The sequence below is a fragment of the Lagopus leucura genome, unplaced genomic scaffold, assembly GCF_019238085.1.
Source record: "Lagopus leucura isolate 7727_CA_CO unplaced genomic scaffold, USGS_WTPT01 Super-Scaffold_100012, whole genome shotgun sequence".
Lineage (NCBI taxonomy): Eukaryota > Metazoa > Chordata > Aves > Galliformes > Phasianidae > Lagopus > Lagopus leucura.
In genome coordinates, this window is record NW_024962267.1 from 12,451,999 (window position 1) to 12,468,981 (window position 16,983).

At 37.7% G+C, this 16,983-nt stretch overlaps 1 long non-coding RNA gene across 1 annotated transcript in view; it reads right to left on the reverse strand.

Annotated features, from left to right (window-relative positions):
* Positions 1-6,876: 6,876 nt before the first annotated feature.
* The window catches only part of LOC122181919, a 109,389-nt gene continuing 99,282 nt past the window's right edge, over positions 6,877-16,983 (reverse strand). Inside the window, exon 5 of the long non-coding RNA XR_006179625.1 lies at positions 6,877-7,011. This is a non-coding gene — a long non-coding RNA (uncharacterized LOC122181919). The remainder of the gene's footprint in view (positions 7,012-16,983) is intronic.

Consider the following 16,983-nt stretch of genomic DNA (forward strand, 5'->3'; position numbering starts at 1 on the left):
TATTCAAAACCATGAACTCCAAGAACAGAATGCAACAGATTGATTATATAAACACAGCTCACTCAGAGCACCAGTTTGATCATATAGGACAATTTTAAAATTAGTTTTTTTTTGTTCACATTTACAGGAAGATTTTCAAAATAAGTAGCACTGGGAAGTATCACAGACATGACTAATATTTACTTAAATACATCAACCATTTTTCTTGCAAATTTGAGACTGATTCATTAACAGCTTGCACTGGGAATAGGAGAGATCTCAGCTGTGAAATTCAGATCTGGGTCTGAACTAAGATTAGATGTGTTTGGACTTGAGTTTTGGAATACAAGAATAACAGTTATTTGGGTAGCCATAGTTTGAATGCACCATACTTTGATGACATTCAGACAAGTTTCTGCATAACATGAATATTTCAAGACTACATGACTTAAGTTGGACACATTCCTGTGCAACATGCAAAATCCTCCTCAGAATATCTGAAAGTTGTATCAGTTCAGCAGCTTAAAAGGGGTCTTGTAATCTTGACTTACGTTCAGAGTTTCCTCATTGATTTTACTTAGGAAAAGTTAAGATTCCAACTAAGAGTGCACTAATTCTGAAATATACGTAAATGAGAAGTGCAGAAAACAGCTTATTTTTTGATATGTTCTTGGTATTCTGTATTTCTGCAATATCTTTCACTCTGTGTTGATCAAATAATGCTCTAGATGGTAACATGTCTGCATTGCACAATGCATATGAATAACTGCAACCTATTTTTACCCTGAATTGAAATCAGAGATAGTCTTGCTAACATATACAGTACTTAAAATATCTATCTCGGTATTTTGCAGATATCTATCATGAAAAATAGTGATATTTTGTTTCTCCTCAATTAGAATTAGAAACAAACAAACAAATCCATACCCCAAATTCAGTTAATTCTCTCTAATACAAATAATGAAAGCACTCTTTGTAGAAGGAAAGCAGAATTCGGAACTCTTACAGGATATCCACATAATCTTTTCAACCCTATTTAAAGAAAACAGAAGAGCCATAAAAAGTATAGGGATGGGAGAAGAAACACAACCCGGAATCTGAATGGTAACACAATCAGGAGGAAAAGACTTGCTTGCCCTTTAGCACCTCCACTACTCCTCTTGTGCTGCCCATTCCCCACAACCCTGCAGCCCAAGAGCTTTGCTAGCTGAACATTAGAGCTCCTCTAGGCCTGCTGGCCACTCACCTTGTTATCAGGTCTATAGAAATAAGTTCTGTTGCCCCTTCCAAACAACTCCAATAACATCAGTGCTGCATATCCTGTTTTCCTTCCACAGTGCAGACTTTTTTCTTCTAATCTCACCTAGCTGCCATCCCTCAGTATTGGTTTCATAAATTAGTAAGCCTGAAGTGGTCAAAGCCTGAGAGTTTTACTGACTGATCCCATTAGAATCAAGTTTTAGAGAACAGACTCTCTCCTGTCAGATATCTTATCTGACTGCTATCCAAACACGGTACATAAATCCAAGCACTACCTCTCTGCCACTTACAATGGAAAAGAAGACATCGGGTTGGCACTGAGAGCACGCTATTCCTCCAGATATTGAAGCAGAGGAGCAAAACCTTATACCTGTGCCTTATACTTCCTGAAAGATTAAGAATTAGTGATTTAAAAAAAAAAAAAAGGAATGTTGTTTGAAAAAGCTGGTGTTAATGCTTTACCTCTATTTCTACACTATGGACTATGAAGTAAGTAATAAGAAATAACTAAAAATTCCAGCCTACGTAGTTATTTCTGAATTACAAAGATATTACAAAGAATAAATATCACCCAAAACATGATACAAGCATAAAATAGTCTTTAGATGCAAATATATTTTGAAAATATAAATATATACATAAAAGAAACATATAATATGTAAAAATGAGAAACAGAATAATCCAAATCCAAGAGAATCTACGGCACATTCAAGCCTATTGACAAGTGTTTCCATCAAAAGTATACCACAGAAAATACATTACTGAAGTACTAGCATATCTTCTACTGGCCTGAATACTTTTCTATCTTTAACCCTATTTTGAAGACATATTAGAGCTACTAGTCTTCAGATACACTCAGCAGAAACACATAAGCTCCTCTTATCCCTACCCATTAAGAAAAACCAAGTGCTTTTACCTGTAACAACTGGATGAACTATACAAAAAGTACACGCGATAACAGAAGTGCGTATGTGACTAATATCAACAGAATGACTGCCTTCCTAGGTCAGACTACATGCTGTACTGAAACTGAATTAAAGCGGTGGGTTCACACCACCTATCCCATCCTAAATCAATTTCAGCTATTTCAATTTTCTGAGAGAATCACTGTGCAAATTTTTTGCCTGTATTCAAAATATTAGTGTGACGACAACATGACATAAATTACTGCCTTTAAACAAATGCATAGAAATTCTTGAGGTGTCGGCTGGAAAAAGATTGATAATATCAGCTTCAAGTGTGCTCAGTTTTTCTTTCCGTATTGTTGGAAATCATTCTGCGTACTACCGTGCTTTGTTTTATATGTTTTGCACTCTGTATTAGAGAATATACATTTCCATGATGGTTGAAGAGATTCCTCTTCAGTATATTTCTTTAGTCTCTCTTGGGTGCTGTATACTGTAAGTAACTTTTAAGATCCTCCAGTGTGAGACAGTCTAATAAAACATATTGCCACATACTACTCTTAATGAACAATGAGAATGGATTATAAAGTTGAGTGAGACAAAATTCTGTAAAAAGAGGAAAACTAAAACACACCATCTTTGCTTCAGTGGAATCCAAGTATGGACACTGGCATGTAATAGAAGTTGACACTACATTGTGTAGTGTACACTGGTACTTACTAGGGATTAGCTAACTGCTTCCAATTCACACTGCAGTTTGCTGTTCTGCACTTACGCCCCAGCACACAAGTCCTTAGAAGGATAGGTGATATGGAAGACACTGAGAAAAACTACATGTATACATGGGATACATGCAGCTTTGTTCCCTTCCTTTATCACACCTAGATTCACAGGCTACTCCTGAATGAGTTCTATGTGCACAAGGCTTATGCTTCTTCAAACAGAAGAATGCTTAGCTGAACCATGGAGTGCAAGACTGTTCACAGAAAGGCATTTGCCAAATGAGTAGTACATAAATTGAGAACGGATCTTCGGGGAAATAATGTGGAAGAAGAGTACTGCTGGTAGAAGACAGTTTAAAATATTCATAAGGCTACTGAGGAAGGCTAAGCGAATGTTTCATGAGGATGAAGAGAAGTGCTCATGGGAAAAAAAACCAATGTGGTACTGTCAAGCCAGTTGCTGAAGTGAACAACATACCAGCTGCTTCCACTAAGATCAAGCTTTATTTATCTCGTTTCAAAAGTGTTTGCAAGTTTCTGATATTCCCTAAGGGATTTTTGTCAGTATGAGGATGTTTGAGGGAAATCAGCACACATTTTGGCAGGCTGCCATTCTGTGTGCAAGATCAATGTAAAGCTCGAATAATAGATTATTGCAGATCATGGAAAAACCTGCAGGACTTGCTCAGGACACTCAAATCTCCACCAGCACCCTATTCACTTGAGGGAAATGAAAAAGAATCACCAAGCTACAGTATACTCAGAAGTGCAGATTTGCACAGTGACAGGGAGGCATATCTTTTTGAAGGGCTAGAGTGGGAAGAGGGCTTTTGGAGCAGCTGGAAGCACAGCAGCATGCACACAGTCCAGTGCATCAAAAGCGACCAGTTGCTGGAGGTGAACTTTATCTACATCAGTCACCTGCTATAGAGTTGGACTCTGCAAAGGCTGCCAGAAAAGGTAAACCACAACTGCACAGTGGCAAGAATGATGCAGAGCTGTAAAAGTGAATGAGGAAAAGAACAAAGGGCCATCTTGCCAACTCGTTAAAGATGATAACATCTCTATTCTGAGCTTTGGAAAACATCTTTGCTAACCAACAGACATCACAGGAAGCTCTCTCCAGTCCTTAGCACCCTGAAGGACACTGGCTATTAAAAAGCCTCTAAATTCTAACTTCGGAGGTGCTGAGATCCTGAAACTATCAATTATCTTTCAAATGTAAAGATCAGATTGCTTATTTTCTACTGCAGACTGACAGATTTTCTTTAATTATATACTATTAAGAATTTGCCACAAAATTGTTACAGTGTTACTTACAAATTATGAGGAGGAAAAAAAAAACCCACCATGATATAACAGACAAAAGTCCAAGTTCCTTCTTTCTTCTCACATGTTTCTTGGAAGTCTTTATTTTTTCTGTTTATTTTCACCTTTGTGAATTCAAAGTTTCAAGGATATGATAAGAAATCCTAGTTCTGCAGCTTGTTGCAGGCAGATGAATTTATCTGGTACATACAATATTAGAGAATTAAATCTCTCCAAAGCTGTGAATTGTGTGAGCAACATCCTATTTCCATTCAAATTGATACTGGTATAAAGTCTACATTTTAGGAGCAATTTGGAGATTAGAGGTAGTATTGCTAATTTAGAGAACACCTGAAGATTGGAAAATTAATTGTAAAATAATTAATCAAGAGGCCTAAATAGAATAAGGTATTTTAATTTAGACATTTGATCAAGTCTAATTTTATCTGCTGGAAATAATGAGTATCCATTAGATACTTCAGCATTTTACAGGATACAGACTCTTGAGAGTCTTGAGACTCTTGAGATCTGAAGACCTCAGTGCAGAATTGCAAGCTCATTTCCCACACTGACACACATTGTTCTAGCTCTTCACATCAAATATGCTGTGCAGGAGGAAAGCAGTATTTGCAACAATCATGAGAATTAGAAATAAGTTATATTAATAGATACCCATCTGTCAAGAGGATAGTAAAACCTTACTGAAAACCAGAAAAATCATAAACTGACATTCTTTCACTCTTTTGCTGCTAAACAACATTTAAATGTAGAAGATATATCTGTGAATAAACTCAATTAAATGTCAGAACATACTCCTGCATCAAAGCAGATTCCAATGTATGCAAAAGGTTCTTCCTAGCCTTGCTGCATAGTTTTTTTTTTTAGTAAAGCAAATGCAAGCAACATAGCCTTGAAACCACGTGAACCCGAGTCACCTGCACATCCCAGGAGCTCTTCCATGCGTGCTTTGTTAAAATCCTATCAAAGACGTGAATTACACCTACTGCACTTGAGGTACTGGAGACAATACACATGTCTCTCGAGTTACTGTGCATGCAGCAGCTCACCTGAGAGTTCCAAACAGGCTCTGTGCCTAAAAAGTGTATTGCTCTGCTTTCTGCATCTAAATATTCCTTTGGTACAAAAGGCTCCAAATACTGCAGTTACAGAAGGTTTGGAGCGATCATCTAATTAGCACTGATACCTTTTACATGGCTACTTTACTCTAATGAGGTTGAACACAAATGCAATGGGGCAAAGGAAGAAAATGTGAAACTATAACAATAATTACAAATACAATCAGGGCTTTTTGCAAGATCCCAGACCATGTTTCTCCTCTAATTACTGCTAATTAGTGTTAGAAGAAATGATTATAAACGCCATTTCTGAAAGAAATTAAAAAAAAAAGGAGATAAAGGATTCTGTATTCATTTTTCCTCTGAAAACTGTGATTACTCATTTAATGTTGCCATTCCTAGATTGACTCAAAATGGTCAATCATCTCTGATTTGAGGCAAATCAGAGAACTATCAGTTTTTCCACTCCCACTCCCCTTCCCACTCCTGCCTTTAATACCTACTTATATTTATTATTTACATCATACAAATTTAGAAAAAACAGTAAATGACTCCTGCACTTGTATGGGAGCTGCTGAATCACAGCCTCAACCTCTGATTGATCACCTGAAGCGAGCACTGAGTCAGCCACGGGAGGCTGGAAGGGGCAGAGCCCAGCTCCACCTCTCCTAGACCCATTTAAGAGCTGGCTACCAGTAGGAAAAGATCTCTTCTGGAGATCCCCTCCTCTGGAGTTTCATAGAGAGCCCAAGATACAGGTAAACATTCTATCCTGTTTTGGTATAATAACTGCGTAGCCAAACTCTGGTATATTTCATAACTATAACATCTGTACGTTCATTGATTACACAACACTGAAACACAACCAAACAGAAGGGGTGCTCTATCTTCACATCACTTATTTCCATCTTCTTCCCAATCCTTACCAGCCCATGAGATCTGACATACTGAAGTGAGGCAGAACTCTATGTGAAACATGCACAAAGAAACAGAAAGTAATCCTATAACACAGTTATGGGAGCTTCAGCAAGAGTGCACAGCAGGCTTCTTGCCAGCCCTATACATTGCCAAAAGTGCTTCTGTGAGAACCACTTAGCTGATTATGCTTTAAGATGCAAAGGAAAGGCCTGCTGACTCAGTGTGAACAGACCAACACTCTCAGCCCCACCCTCTTTCAGCAAGAAACAGACATGTCAGCAAAGGAGAAATAATCATCTCTCTCCTCCAACCAGTCATGTCTTTCATTCAAGACATGAACGAACTTACTTGCTCATATCTTATCTTTATTTGGCAGTTAGAAATCAGGCCCTTAGGCTGGCACTTGTGCCCTGGTCCATCACAGACAGAACGGTCCAAGTGATCTTCCAGGCCTTCAGTAGGTGCATGGAGCCATGCACCCAACAATGCTAGTGCTCTGCAAATCACTGGCAGAGATTTGAAGTCAAGTGCAAAGGACTGATGGAATACCACAGATGATGGTGTAAGGGGGTGTGGAAAAGCTTTACCAGAGCACATAAAGTTGTTAAAGAATCCTACCCTATAAAACACTTGTTATCAGTGCCCTGGCTTGTAGTCTAATATGCAACATACCTCTGCAGGGTTTTCTTGTTTTCTGGTTCCAAGAATGAGCCACTGAGCTTCTGGAAGGCAGATGGACATACACCAACAGAACTTGGGGTTGACATCAATCTATCCAGGGTATGTGGTCGAGCTGCAGGTCTTGCCTTTTTAGCTTTGGAAGTATCAAAACACATGATTCTTCTGGAAAGAGAAAAAAAATAACGATCCAGTCAGATAATGAGAATGAGAACATGAACTGCTCAGATGAAAATGTCAGCACAAACGCTTGGTCTGAAATAGAGGGTCCTAATCACTGGAACTGATGGATCAGAAGAGAACCATTTCAAATCTGACAAAGCAAAATGTAATTATTATGAAAGTGGTGAGAGGGCAGGTAAATGACTTGCCCCCAAATTAAAAAAGTCAAACCTAGTTAATTATATCTCAGCTAATAAAAACAGCAGTGATAAGACTGTTACAGATTGGTGAAAAATTAATGAAGCCTTTAATGAACTTCATGGCAAATTATATAAATCAGAGCAACTTAATAAAAGCCCCGAAGAATTTTAGCAGCGATTAGATTTTCCAACTGCTGAAAGACAAAGAAAATAACTCCACTAAGATCCTTCATTCTCTACTAGAAGATTCTGGAAATCATTAAAATAGTGGAAACAGTGCCAGTGAGTGACAGGTTCAATACACCAATAATTAACTAAGCTTAGAAATTCATTTTTAAATGGCCACCTCCCAAACTGACCAGAGAGCATTTTGAAACTCCTGCATATCAAGCTACTAAATCAATGTTTCTTTTTTGATGAATACAAGGAAAGAGGTGAATCAGATTCAAGACCAGGGTTCCTCCCAGTACTGTTGTGAGCTAATTTTGCATTAAATGTCTAGGTGTTTGGACATAGAAAAACTTGGAAATGGACAGCAATTTCAACAGATAGCTTTAGGAACAGAGCAATATTTTGAAAGGCATAACAGTGGTTAGAGCGTAATTTCCATTACATGCCAAGATGTTTAGGACACTTAATTTTCCATCTTGCCTCTGACACTCTACTTGCAATTAAACATAACGAATTGTATCTTGGAAATGGATTCAGAGAGGAGCCTAGGCCTCCTGCAGGTTTTTCTAGTTGATATTAATTATGAGGGACTAGTACAGAAACAGGGAGAAGAAAAAAAGAATGCGTCCCAGCTCTCAAATCATGCCAAGAAAGCTTAAGACAGATTAGTTATATAAGGATCAAAAGCAAAGTCATAAAAAAAACTGGTTTATTTTCTGAATTTATCAAACTAATGAAAAGAAATAGCTCTCAATCAATTTCAGAATTGCAGAATTGTATCCGAAATAATATTCTAAACAGCAGCTATGTCTGAGCCAGTACAAATGTACAAAATCATTAGAAAAGACAAAGATATCATGGAAGGAGGAATGAAGAACAGGTTTTGTGTCTTCTTCCAGCAAGACGGCTCTGAAGTTGAGCTGTAAAGGCATTGTGTAATTTATAAATGCAATGACAATATATTATTATTTTTTTAGAAACACTTTTTCCCTCCATATCACTTTTGCCACTCTATATCCTCAACAGCACCTGTAGTCACCTCACAGCATCAAAGTTCCCCAAGGCCCAGTGATAGCTGACTATCCTAAGAAAAGGGGGGCAGTAAAGAATTCTCCTGGGACCATTGCTGTGCCCAGGCACAGACAATGAATTCTCCTTTAAGACTTGTTGGTCTCATTTCCAATGAAGCTGAAAAAAATACATTCAGACTACTTGTATATAAATGTGAACAGTTTGTGATCAAAGTGTGCTCCGTGCAGAACTGTGCTGTAACTATGGAAACTTCCATTGAGAGGGACATCCATTGTAAATCTATAAGGAGCTAATTTAGATGAGATTTAGTTGTACTAGTCACCAATTTATGAATATTCCAGTCATGTAAAAAAAAAAAACACACCCTAGTTTCTAACAGCGTTTTTTTTTAAATAGGGCAGCTGTGTGAGTGAGAATGCTATTACCAGCATTTACATTGAGCAGTTTCTAAATTTTACTTTAAAATTCTTTTGCAACTTGGATATTTTGTAATCCTTCGGCTATGAAGGCTTGGTTTTCTTAAGCTTCAAGCACTCCACTCTTCTTTGTCCCATTATGTTTTTCATATGTAGACAGCTGGTAAACATGTCTTTCTTTAAATATCTTCACACTGAGCCCAGCTACAGGGTAAGCTCAGAAAAAAAGGTTCCTCTCATTTGCCACTTCAGGTGCAATCTCTCCTTAAAATCTTTAGCTATCTATAGCCTCTCACCTAGGACAAAATGCCAAAACAGTGTTCCCTCATAGTTTCACCTTGTAACCTTTCTCAGTGAAGGGTAGGCCCTCCTCTCTTACTAACTTTTAATAGAATCTCAAATGGCAGCCTTGTTTCTAAGGCAGCAAACTTGGTGTTGAAGTTTGGGGAGTTATTCTGCACTTTTCTGACAGGCCGTTCTGCCTACTTACAACTGCAGTTTACAGTACATAAAAATATGTCTTAGAGTATAGATTTGAAATAAATTTCCACAGAAGTCCAATTTGCAGAGGACATTGAGGCTGTAGTTTATCTTATTACTGTTAGTCTACTAGTGAAGTCAAATGCAGAAAGAGAATGAGTCATGAATCACCTAAACTCAACCTGCATGTCTTCATGCTGTAGCAGAAGAATCTCCCATCCAAGGTATATTTATTTGTATGGGAATGCATTGTACTGACATCAATAAAGTTGATGTACACCAAATCTCCTTTTAGAAATCCAGGGTAGCATCTCAAAAGAGCACAGCTCTATGGACAAATCAACACCGGTAGTGTGGGCTATAAAAGCATATTCATGCAGCAAGTGGGACTGTAATACAGCTAAATGCATTGGTAATGGTGTGGGTTGTTTTGTTTGTTTGTTTCTTGGAGTGTTTTGTTTAAAATACTGTTCTGATCCCCATTACTCAGGTATTGCAAACAGCATCCAGAGAAGACTTGGAAAAGACTTCTGAAGAACTCTGATGATAGAAAGAGATTACATGCTCAGATTACATGCATCTGGTCTCTCATAAAGCACCTGTTTTTTAACTGTAGAGTTACTGTAGTTTTTAGGGACCAATGATATACTTTTCCAACAGAAAAGGATAGTCCACTTGTAACAATTTGGAAAAAAGTCAGCAAGCAACTACTAAAACCTACCTGGAATGCCTCACGTGGATCTGGCTATCACATCAATGTACTTGAATATATTAATTTTAATTTATTATTGGTGAAAACAAAAATGAAAGATTCCCAGTGGTCTCCTGCCAAATTTGTCCAGTAGGATACTTGACTATTCAGAGATGTTAAAGGGCCTCTTGTTAGCAATACCAGGAACATTAACATAGTTACCCACTTATACCCTCAATGAAAAAAAATAAAAAGCTGTTTGTGCAGCAAGAACGCTTAATCCAAACTACTTTTGCCTTTACTCCAGTCTTGATACACCCAAGCATTTATTCATGTCTTGAACCTCTTCACAGAATCATACAATGGTTTGGTTTGGAAGGGACATTTGAGATCATCTGGTTCCAACCCCTTGCTATAGGCAGTGACGTTTCCCACTAGATCAGGTTGCTCACAGCCCCATCCAGCCTGGCCTTGAGTGCTTCCAGTGAGGAGAAATCAGATCAGGCTTGGGGAAGATTTGTTCCATCAGCTGCATCCTGCAGCCCTGACAACCTAGCTCTTACATTAACCTTGCCTGCAGGTTAGAGTTCTGTTGGATAGCTTCATGGAAAAGAAAGAAACAATAAATTTTGAAGGCAGTTATTTTCTTCAGTTTGCCAGAAGGCTAAAAGCAATTAGTTGTGTTTAATCAAAATGGTTGTCTTTTAAGGAACATACACTTAACATATTTTCTCATTTACCTTCCATTTAGTACAGTGGTTTCAGGACTATATTGTAGTATTTGACATTCTGACCTACACCTCATTTTTGGGTAAAAACAGCCATCCCTCACTGTGATTCTACTTTGTAAACACTTATTCCCTTTTGAAATGGAGCATTATGAGCATTTGGGCATTTTTTTTCCTTTCTTTCCCCTCACTTGCACATAGGAAAGGGAAGATGGAGATTTTGAAAGTGTAACAGACACAGTGCTTGCTAAGACAAAAGATGAGTACACCCAAATATACCTGTGGCAGTAGCTTCAGTCAGGGTCTCATCAAGGTATGCAGGAACAAACTTTCAAAAACGTTCTCCAGTTCAGGATGCTTTAATTTTGCCACCTTAGGGCACTATTTTTCACAAACCCAGAGCACTTCCCACCACAGTTCCCCCTTAGCAGGCAAACTGCTACTGAAATGCAAGTTGGAGCTGCTCTCTACCACACAGACCGCTGAACCAAGGAGAAAGATGTGAAGAGGACTAAAGAGTGACAGGATGGGGGTTCCTGGTTAAGGTATGTATTAGATCTTGTGTATTTTTAGCCAATTATTTCACATTTTCAAGTGTTCCTGAAATAAAGGAAAGTGTCTCTTGACAGATGCCAATCCTTATTCCTTTAACTGAAATAGAAAAGTAATGTGTGCACCCAGTGTGCAGAACGGATAGGCTAAAAGAGCTTTCACTTAGATATAGTCATGGAGCATACAGAAGTTAAGAACTGAGATTTCTGTTTTCATAAAGTCAAATGTTCTGTTTCTGAGAGCAGCCTGAAGACAGGAAACACTTTGTTCTGTCTGGTTCACAGCACACATACATGCAGGGCTCCTGCATGGGAACCTCAACTTCTGTTTCTTTCACAGTGTTAATAAAAGCCAGATCAAAAAGATGAGGCTGTACTTTGTTATGGAAACCATAACAGTGATGCTATGAAAATTAGCAATGAGACCAGACGGGCTGCAGCTGGATAAGCTGTAAAGCCTAGGGATGGAAAAAATTCCCTCTGCTCTTCCAGTCACCGGCCAAGCCAAGGAAGTACAAAACTATCTGGAAAAAGTTTCAGCTGCGCTTTGTAAAACATTGCTCTTCCAATCCGTCTGCACGAATGTATTCAGACACCTGCAACTCCCCTTTGCCACCCAGAACTGATCAGTGTCCTGATGCTGAGCTGCCATATCTCAGTGCTGGGCAGAGGGAGCAGGTGATGGGACTGCCCCAGTTTCATACAGCTGCTCACTTGAAAAATCACAGCAACCATTTCACAGTGTATTTAATTGGAAGCCTTATCCAGGCTATCATCAGACCCTGATTAAGGGATAAAGCAGTACATACTGAAGACTTCAAAGCCAGCACCTACAGTAACACGATTGCAACAGAATCTCAGATTGTTAATAGGAAAATAAGGCACTATTTCCAGCTCTTAGTTATGAAAAAAATCTGGAAGGCCGGAAGGCAACTCTGTCATAGTGCTGGAATATGTAAAAAAAAAAATAAATAAATAAAATAAAATAAACAGGCTGCCTTAATTCAGAGCTGGGAGTCATGCCCATCTTTACTACCTAATTAATTGTATAGATGAGCTTGCAGGAAGTGCAATTACCTCTCCTTTTTGCTGGGTTTTAAGGTATCTGGCAAAGAGATGGGCAAAATTTTTCTTTGCTTAGCAGGAAGTTTGCAACTCATTTTAATTTCAGGAAGCTAAAAGTATTTTCAAAATTGGCAAATAGTTTTAGACAAGGAAGGCAGAGAATTTTACAGAAAATGTTTCAAATTTGAAGAAAGCTTTGTTCAAAATAACATTTTCCATTTGAGCATGGACATTTTTTAAAGGGACAAAAGATTTAGGAAAAATACTTTTTCCACATATAATTCTTCATTAGACCAGCAATTTAATTTTTTTTTTGTCTCAAAAAAAAAAAAATTCAGAAGGATACTCTTTTCAACAAAAAATCATTTTCTCCATCAACACTTTTCACTTCAGCTGCAAAAACCCATCCCCATCTCCCTGCCATCCATGGCCCTGGAGTCTTGTGCAGTTCGTTCCTGATACGGCAGCCAACTGTACATTACAGAGGAGATGCTCCCTGAACTCCAAGCTGTTTAAGCCCAATCTTGTTCTGAACACTATCCATGACACTATTTCCAAATAACGGCTTTTTGGACTAGCAAAACCTTACCATTTTAAATAGCATTGCTGTGTGTTTGGAGGTGATATGGCAAGGATATGACAGCAGTTGATGAAGTCCCCTGAGAGGAACCTCTGCATCAGCAAAGCCCCTGCTCACACTTGAGCAGCCATGTGCAGCCCTGCTGCTCAGGGCAGAGGCTTCTGGAGATCACAAGCTGGTACCTGACCGTCAAGTCTCTAGGAGACAGGGCAAACAGGAGAAAAGCAACAAGTGGCAGTTGCTGAAAGTAGCCTCAGTATATGCAGATAGGGTTACTTATCTGAAAGTGATGTATAAAATACAGTAGGCATTACAGAAAATAATGAATGAGGTAAGAACCATGTAATTATTGATTTGAGCTCAAGATTTTAGAAAGCTTTGAAAAAGGTGTATTTTAAATGCAAAACTTTCACAGGAATAAACATCAGTAAATGTTTATGTTCTCAGTGCAGTGGGAATGCTGCCTTTGGCAGGATCAGAAATGGTTATGTATGAAAAACATCGGAGTACAGCTGCCAGTGGAGAACTAACCAGGGTAGGCATCTTAGAAGAACCTCTAAGTAGGTTTTCTTTACATAAATATAATTACAATAAGCACATATGTTCTCGACAAGTTAAACCATCTCTGATGATCCATCTGCAACCCTTGCTAATATTTTTCTTACTCTAACACAGGTTCATATTGCTCTTTCATTACTGCTAGAGTGGCTAACTCTACCTAGTCCACAGGGCCTGAAAAGTCTATGGACTTCCAACAGATCTGTACTTCCCCTCTTTCAGAAGTACTTGCTAATATTTTGTAGTTGTAGAAAATGGGACAAAAGAAAAACATTCTTTTCTTAGTTCTGGTATCTAGAAGCACAATTCTTGCACCCAGTGTCTCTGAATTGGTCATTTCTTCTTGTCTTTGAATATGTGAGTTCACTACCACAGGGACAAGGATGTAAATGATTTTCGATGACAGGGTCTCAATGCATTTTCATTCACACAGTTTCAAGAAATACCTGCAGTGCTGAAGGAAACATAGCTGTAACGAAACACTTACAGAATATCATAGAAAATCTAAATTAAACTCAGAGGTTTTTGAAGTATTCATTAAGGTGTACCAGAACGCCAGATATTTTTCAATCACAAAGACTATTGTGTCTTACTACGGATTTCACAACAAATTTTCAGTGGAGATACTCAGTCACACAATATAAAAGGATAAATCTTCTGTCGGTATTTTGGTCCAATCTATACCGTAAGTAAAATAAATCTGTTGGATTTATTTTCCAAAGTATGAAAAGCAAGCAAAAAGAATAACCATGCATATTTGAAAAATTTCTATATAATAACATTAAAAAAACGTACAGGACTGCTCAAGTATGCTACTTATTGCTTGGAGATTTTCCAAAATATTTCCACTTGCATTTCCACTAAATTAAGAGAAGAGTTATGAGCTCACTAAGTATTGATTTACCTTGATGCAGCATAACCATAAAAAGTTGGGTGTTGAAAGCACATTAAGCCAGTTTATTCTATTCTTGGATGCAGGAATTTATTCAAGTGCCTCTTATTTCAATTTTCTGTTGATGTCTATCAGTCTTTTTTTTTTTTTTATAAGAGAAACACAAAGGACACCTTCATTGGGTGTCATGGTAAATAAAAGTAGAAGTATACAGGAGTGAAATAACTCACTTGGTATATGTGAAAAGCGGTCAACAGTGCTGAAATAAAATTGAGTGAACTCAATCTTATTCTCCATGCATCAATGAACTAAAATGAAAATTTCAGATATCTCTTTAAAGATTACAAACTGCAGAAGCTATTTTTTTTTTCCTCCAAGAAGTCTGATTAAAGTGTCCCCCAGACAGAGAGACCACTGGTCTGCAGGCTTTGAATGCCTAAGAGTCTCAAAAGCAAGACAAAACATGCAGCACCTACTCAAAGAGCTGGGAGTCCTGTGTTGATTGGTAGCACTTACTAGTATGGTAAATTAGAAAACCTAGGAATAAAATTGGTTTCAATTCTCCTGTTTTCTTTCACAAGGCATTTTACTTCCAGGAGAAAAAGAAGTTAGTTTTTTTTTCATTTTCTGTCCTTCATTAATGATTCTTTTTCTCTCTGCCCCTTGTGAGTAAGATACTGCTATAATGTTAACATGCACAGCATGATGATTTCATTAAATGATTTGCTAAGACCTCATGCATAATCATCTCACTGAAAATAATGAATAGTCATTTATGTCCTGCCAATTAGTAATGTACAATAATAAGGGCTGATGCTGGTTTAACCCTTACAATGTACTTAGTTAATGCAAAGTGTAAGAGGATGCTTTGGAAAAAGTAGCTATTCTATGAAGTATTCAGATAAGGCACTTTGAGTATTACGCATTAACTATATATCATCTCCTAATTAAGAACGCAGTCTTTTGTCATATATCACTTGTACATCATTAAGAGACAGAACTTTGGGTTTTATTTTATTGTTGACATATAATTGCCAGTAGGTTTCTATCTGCTCAGTTACTTTTAGGCTACTTAAGACATTTCCCTTAAACATATTCTAAGTTGGCAGAATTTTCCATAGAAATTCTGTATCTAAGAGCTCACTTATCCCAGGAGGGAGATGATCATATTGTACCTGTATAGAAAGGATAGATTCTTTTAAAATTTCTATGATGTAATTCTCTGTTAAAGTAATGAGCCTTTAGTTGATACAGTCTTATAAAAATATTTGAAAACTTCAACAGTTTACTACAATGAGAAAATGGCAAATGTGCTGCGGTTTTGGGTTAGCATTATCTGATGATTTTCTTGTTAAGAAAGAATTTGTAAGTATAGAAAAGTTGACTTCACTAAGCAAGAATAGGTTTTCTTGACAATGAAACAGGGTAACTCTTTCAAACTCCCAAACCCACAAGCTGTACCTTCGCTTGATTCAGCTGTCTAACCCAAAAACCAGCTCATAACTCTTAATGACTGAGGGAGCGAGCTCTAAGAACTGCTGTCAGGACTTAAGGGTGACTCTTTCACAGCTTTGCAGGACCCTTCCCAAATATGCAATCAGAATCTTAAAAAAATAGCTTCTCACAGGAGGCTAATCAATCTTCAGCAGCTTTCAGCCTTTCTTTTCTATGGTTTGAGGAGAGACTCAAAATGCTTTTGATTAATTCAGAAGCTGTTTCATACGATATTTTATTAACTTCTGCAAACTGTATGAAAACATCTCAAAATATCTCTTAGATAGCCTCAGCAAGAGCTGAAACAAGTCCCACGACTCAGCAGCATCCCATATGGTACCTCATATGTCACAAAGCCTGCCTGGATCTTGAAAGATAAGGTAATTTTTTTCCTCAAGATCTTAAATTTGCTTTACAGCAAACATCCCAAGTACACCCTTCTTCCTGATTCTCTAACTTGAAAAACGCAAGTTTCACGTTGCTCAATTCTTACAACACTGGGAAAGAAATTCAATGCTTATCTTCCAATGACTGCTGCCTGGGGTCTTGGAACTCTCTTGATATTTGCAGGTGTGAACCACTACAGAATATGACTTATGAATAATTAAATACATGAAAATGTAGTTCCTCTTCCAGATAAATAGCATCTTCTCAAAACACCTCCTAGTACATTCAAGATCCTCCTAGATGTTCAAGACCAGCCTGGACACTTTGCTGTGCAACCTGCTCCAGGGAACCTGCTTTAGCAATGGGGTTTCAGTGGATGATCTCCAAAGATCCTTTCCAACCAGGATAATTCTATGATTCTATAAATTTGAGACAGGCCTAGCTTGCCACTAATTAAAAACAGTTAAGTTTTTCTCTTGCATTTACACTTTTTAATTTGTGCTATCTCCAATGCCCTTTCAAAGAGAAGAATGGTAATATAGCTCTCAACTTGATAAAGCATGAATGAGGAATAGCAAAAGGATTTTCAGTGTGGGAAATGTGAAGCCATATGGAATTCTTTTTATAGCATAAGCAGCTCTTTTTACAGCCTTTCTTGTGAAATTTCTTATTACATTAATTTCAGCATTGACAATGAGTGGGCATCAAATCTCTATGGAAATCAAGCAAT